This window comes from Brassica oleracea, chromosome C5, assembly GCF_000695525.1.
Source record: "Brassica oleracea var. oleracea cultivar TO1000 chromosome C5, BOL, whole genome shotgun sequence".
Taxonomy (NCBI): domain Eukaryota; kingdom Viridiplantae; phylum Streptophyta; class Magnoliopsida; order Brassicales; family Brassicaceae; genus Brassica; species Brassica oleracea.
The window spans coordinates 32,934,198-32,940,130 of record NC_027752.1 but is presented as its reverse complement, the minus strand read 5'-3'; the positions used below and the strand labels follow the sequence as shown (position 1 = coordinate 32,940,130).

At 31.4% G+C, this 5,933-nt stretch overlaps 1 long non-coding RNA gene across 5 annotated transcripts; it reads right to left on the bottom strand.

The window, feature by feature from the left end:
- Positions 1 to 2,512, bottom strand: LOC106292737. Of its 5 annotated transcripts, XR_001260235.1 has the most exons (11): positions 2,203 to 2,512; positions 1,885 to 1,961; positions 1,738 to 1,806; positions 1,580 to 1,651; positions 1,407 to 1,498; positions 982 to 1,150; positions 711 to 902; positions 527 to 622; positions 401 to 454; positions 252 to 316; positions 1 to 152 (listed from the first exon to the last, which is right to left on the bottom strand). It is a non-coding gene; the product is annotated as an uncharacterized LOC106292737 (long non-coding RNA). The 5 variants fall into 5 exon arrangements; XR_001260233.1 differs by having other exon boundaries at positions 1 to 316; XR_001260234.1 differs by having other exon boundaries at positions 1 to 316; positions 711 to 895.
- Between the last annotated feature and the right edge of the window lie 3,421 nt (positions 2,513 to 5,933).

Below are 5,933 nucleotides of genomic sequence, written 5' to 3'. Positions count from 1 at the left end.
TTAACGATGTAAACGTAAATATCCGTGACACTACTTTTGCCCTAGAAACGTTGAATATTTGAGCAAACATTACATGAGGGAATTGGTAATCGATAACGCTAGTAGGATTTAGCCCCTTCAACCATGTCTCTTTGGTTGGGATACCTATCACACTGCACACATTAAAGAGACATTTTGCTGGCTATCATTACATCAGAAACACTATTTTATCAGGAAAATTGCAAGTAAACAATATTTGACAAATATCTAACTTCAGGAAAGAGAAAGAGCGAAGAGACAACAACTTTAGTCAGAATAGCACCCGTAGCCCACATATCTGAAACACAATAAAAATTACACCATTCTTAAGAGATGGACCAATACCATATTGAAAGACTATTTGAATCTTGAGAACACTAACCAACTTTTGACGTGTACACATATGACTGTAGTCGGTACGTCTGGTGCCATGTACCTGTTAAGAATTTAGAGCAATCGCAATCAGCACATGCATCATTCAATTACAATACAATGATTGTAACCTTACCAGCGTGTCTAGACATACTCTATATATTCGAATGGACCTCCCAGGCCACGCCAAGATCAGTGATCTTAATGATGACATTTTTAGAGAACATATTTTCTGCATAAGAGAAATAAATATAAACATGATTCAACTATGACTGCTAAAAGACTTGGAAGCGGAATCAAAATACACATCACACGTGTACCTGACTTTAGATCACGATGGAAGTATCCACGCTGAGGCATGCAAGAAAAGACTTGAAAGCACCAATTTTGGACATCAGATTCCTCAAGAAGATTAATACAATCATTCATAAGATATGAAACTTTCACTTCCCTCAGATTAATACATTCTTCCCAAGAGATATACATCTTGTTCATAATTTTTAAACTGCAACCTGTCCAAGAAAACTTTAGTACCCTAAAATCAAGTACAAATGGTATAGAAGCCATGTTCTCTCGGAAAAAACAACTTACAGCTTCACCAGTCAGTTTATAGTTTATTGACAGCTCGCCAAACATTCCGAAAATTTCCAAAAGAACCAGTATGGAATAGGGACTAAAACAACTTGTTTTTACTGTAAGGATCAGGTTTAGAAGAGGCTTTAAGACTACGCGCAGAAAGGATAGCTTGCTGATATCAGCCCTGTAAAATGCAAAGATGCCAAAAACAGTGATGTTCAAAAAATATAACGTAAAAGAACATCCAAGACTTAAACACGATTTATAGAAACTCTATCTTCTATTATTCATTTTACGATGTTAAAGCTACGGACTACTGTCATCATGGTAGTTATGTATGCTATTCATGATGATTCTAGTACGAAGGCTGCCAAATGAAAACAGACCTCGCAAAACTGTGATCGTGGTAGCCAAGAGCATGAGTGAGGATATCTAAATACCTGATATTATCCACATCAAATGAATGAGGATTTCTACATGATTTGAAGGTGTTTTAAGGTGCTGATCCAGGGAAAAGGCATCTGTTCAGAGGCTGAGCAAAAGAAAAACGGCCTTAAGATAAGATTTGTCAATACTAATATTGGTTTTGTAGTGTTTGTTATGTATTGTAAACCTGCTGAGGTCATGCGAAGTTAGCTGGATCATTCAGGCCTGGAATTATATCTACTGAAACTCCTGCAGCTATCTAAAACAGTCCACAAACAAAACAGGAATTTGAACTTTCACCACAATAGAATTAATAAGATACGGATAGATCTGGTTTTGACTCACTTGTGTAAACATGATATCAAGCTCTTTGATGGGCTCATACAGTTTTGTTTGATCTTTGGAGTCCATGTTCTGCAAAAATCAGCCAGTAATAACGTTTCTAAGAGGCGATAATTGAAGCTGTATATCAGTAGAGAAAGTTATCAGTACCTGTCCAGTTTACGGAAAAATTCAACAGCGTTTCCAGCAATTACCACATGAACTATCTGAGTTGCAAAGCTTAGTTCCTGTTCAAACCAGCATATTATAAATTAGAAACTAAAGGAAAAAATATGGAAGAAACTCATCAGAGATATGCGTGTTGAAATAACAGAGGAGTAGAGGAATGGCTTTCAATGAACAGGCCCGACAATAGCAAAACGTAGTAATCTTCTTTGCAGAAGAAGATAGATGTAGTATACGAGATTACTTTCAGATATGACGAGAGTCATGAGGTTAGCAAAAGGAAAAGAACATAGTCAAACTTACTAAGATCCAAAGGCCAGCTTTCAAATCGGCAAGAGTGTACGCCTGTGTTGGAGTCTGTGCTTGACAGAGATTGTCTTTACTGGTATCGTGGTGGCGAGGCTGTTCATCGCAGGCAACAAACACATTTATAGGAGGAGCCTCAATCGGTTACCTTGGAAGATGTTGAGGGCGATGAAATGAAAGAGAATGGGAAGAGTGGTTCAAATCATGTAATTGTTCACTGCAGCCGTTACAAAGTTATCGCTCAGAGGCGGTGGGATCTGGAAGGACACAGTTGTTTTTTGTTTTTTATCTCCAACATTGAAATGGCAGAAACCCTATTAATATCTGGGTCTTTAACAAAAGACCGTAAGAGAGCCCAATATATTTTCAGAGACCAACAGCTGGTCCATTTCACATGATGCGACAATACAAAAAAAAATTGATCGAAAGTGTCTGACACGTGTCCTAAATTGCCTTATGCTGAATGCTGACGTGGGAAGGGAGCACAAGTCTACTTTATATATATAAGATATAAGATATGTCTCGAGTAACCCAAATTTAGTATCTCGTCCAAGATGCTGAAGTAATAAAAAAAGAACAATAATACTAATAATAATCTCTCAAAACTTCTATCTATTGTGTTTCCTAATAAAAATTAAAAATTAAGTATGAACTAGATTTTGACCCTCGCAACCGCGCATGCGTTTTTTCAAATTGAATTGAAGGAATCGTAAATTATGTCAGCTGCATATTTAGATTTTGGATGGTGAAACAATCAAATTGATATGTTAGATTGGTAACTTGTAATTTGATAATCTATACAACGCAAAAAATATTGTAGTGTTTTTGTTTGTAGAACATATTCACTTTTTTTTTTAATATATGACGTTTTAGAGAATTATTTTCACTTCATTTAGATGATATTTTCAATTTTTAATGAAAATTTATTTATTTATTTATTTATTTTATATAACTTTTATATTCTCTAGTTAGTTTTTTATTGGTTAAATTATGATTAGGTGAATAGTTAATGGTGTTTTAGGTTAGATAAAATAGATTTTTTTTTTAATTTTTGTGAACAAATCTAAATATCAAAGTAAAAAAAATGAAATATTTTCATTTAGTTGATTATATATATTAGTACATCTATATTTGTATATACATTTGTTCTATTTTTTTCTATATTTTTTTTCTATTATATAGAATACAATTTAATTTATATGTCAAATTATTATTTTCAATTTAGATTTAACGTTTGAACAACATTCTAGAGAGAGCTTGACGAAGTTTTAGCATATGCATTAGTTTTAATAGTAATTTAGATGTATAAAGACATGAGAATCATTATTTTTTCTAATCATTAAACTATTTAATAAAATCAAATTTGATGTAATTTTAATAGAATTTTTACTAGTTATTTGCAAATATTTATAGTTTTTGTAAACTATACTAAAAATAAGTATAAGTGATCTTTAAGATTTTAAGATTTAGTAATTGTGTGGTTTGTTTAATTTTAAAAAGTATAATATTCTTAGAAAGTTTAAGATCTTTTTGTTATAAATGTTATATAAATAATATTTTGTGATTTACAAATATATTATTGGTAAAATCAATAAATTTTAAAAACACGGTATAAAATACGTCTGATAGATTATAATTATTAAATACTCTCTCCGTTTCAATATAGATGATGTTTTAGAAGGATTATTTTGTTTCAATTTACATGAAGTTTTAAAATTCTAAGGTTAATTTAATTTTATTGGAAATTGTTCAGCCAATTAAATTTTACGTCTTTTTTATAATTGATTAACTGATTTTAAAATTATATCTTTAAAATATTTTTTTAAATGTAATTTTCTTAATATTTGTTCACAAAAGCAAAGCATTAAGTATTATGAAACGAAGGGAGTATATTTAAAATTTAGTTTTATGATTAAAAACGAATTATATTATACTCCCTCTGGATTTAAATATAAGATTTTAAGGTTTTACACACATATTAAGAAACAATAAATACAATATTTTAGTTGTTACTTTTTGATTATATCAATAAAGTTTCACCACTCATAATTTTACTTTTTAATTTATGTTTAAATTTTTAAAATAAATGCATTAATTATATCTCAAAACATCATACATTTGTATACAAGATAAAAATATATAACATCTTACATTCGTATCCGGAGGGAGTATGTTTTAGAATGGTATTTATTTGATAAAGATTGTTAATTATATTAAATAAAAATCACATGTTGTGATACTTTTTTGACATCATCAAAGTAATAACAATAATCATATGTTATGGTTGCATAACATAATACTAAAAACAGTTTTTACGATCATATGTATATATAATCATATATTTTGATTCCATAACATATGATTTTTTTATGTTAATGATATGACCTACAAAATAGTTAATGGCCTACAAAATAATTATAATGTTGTTAATAATTATTAGATTAATGGGTAAAAATAGTTTTTATAAATCAGTTGGTATATTTAATTATATTTAATTGATTGGTCTTGAATACAGATTTTTGAATTTAGCATATATTAATAGTAAACAATTTTTAGATTCTCCTCAAAGATAGTACTATATTGTTCATTTTGTTAAGATATTAATAAGATATATTTGTGATTATATTTATCATAAAAATAAATGATAGGATAATTAAATAGGATGATTTTCTAAGAGATGATCAAAAATGAAATATCACACATGAAAGAAGTCATAACTCATGTTTCAATAGATAGGATATAAAATATTTCACCCTAATCTTTTAGACAACATGTTTGAAAAACTAGTGTGTCACCTTTTGGTAAGTTACATCACCCTGGTGAAGGTGCAAACTAAACTCGACTACATGGCATGGTGAACTTCACAAAGCTCGCAAGACTTTGTACGCCACTAATTGGTTTCTACTTCTCATCAAGCTCATTCATTCGTAAACCTCTTATAGCTTGATATTATGCTTAGTCAAACTAGTTATATGCATGTTTAATGCTGGGATCTTGAATGTTATGTACAATTACATTGTTATGTCCGAAACACTCAAATCAGTAGTTTTTTTTCTTCAAACGGCTATTATATTACTTAAGCTTGAGGTGGTTTGGGAAATCAGACCGGAACAGAACAACCAATGTAATACAATTCCCTATGAAAAGATCTCGCTATCTTAGCTAATGAATCAGACGATACATTTTCCGAACGAGGAACAAAGATGATCGAGAACTCCGTGAATCTGATTTTTAACTTCATAAACTCCTCTAGCTCAGTAGAAAAGTTCGGCCATGCTCCGGAGTCTTTGATCATCGAAATTAAGTCCTTGCAGTCGGTCCCAAAGGATTGACATGTCGATACGTGGAGCATACACTCCATTGCCCAAGATAAGGCATCCAATTCTGAATGCAATGGGGAGATTCGTCGGCGTTGATTCCTTGCTCCCAATAGTTGCGTCATTCATCTTGAGCTTATCCATGTCCATCCACAATCACTAAAGAGTGGGTCATGTGTCCAAGATCCATCTATCATGCTGCATCTCTCTGAGATTGGAGCATGTCCTTGGTTTTGTGCTTCCACCATTTCTTCTGGTCTCAAATCAGTAGTTATTCTTGATTAAACAAACACTTAGATTCAGGAAATTTTTTTTGGGAGAAGCTCTAACTTGGTCAACGTGTCTAGAAAGCAGAAACATAGGTATCTATTTTCTCAGATCCCTTTTCAGTTGCTTAGGTAGTGGTTGTCA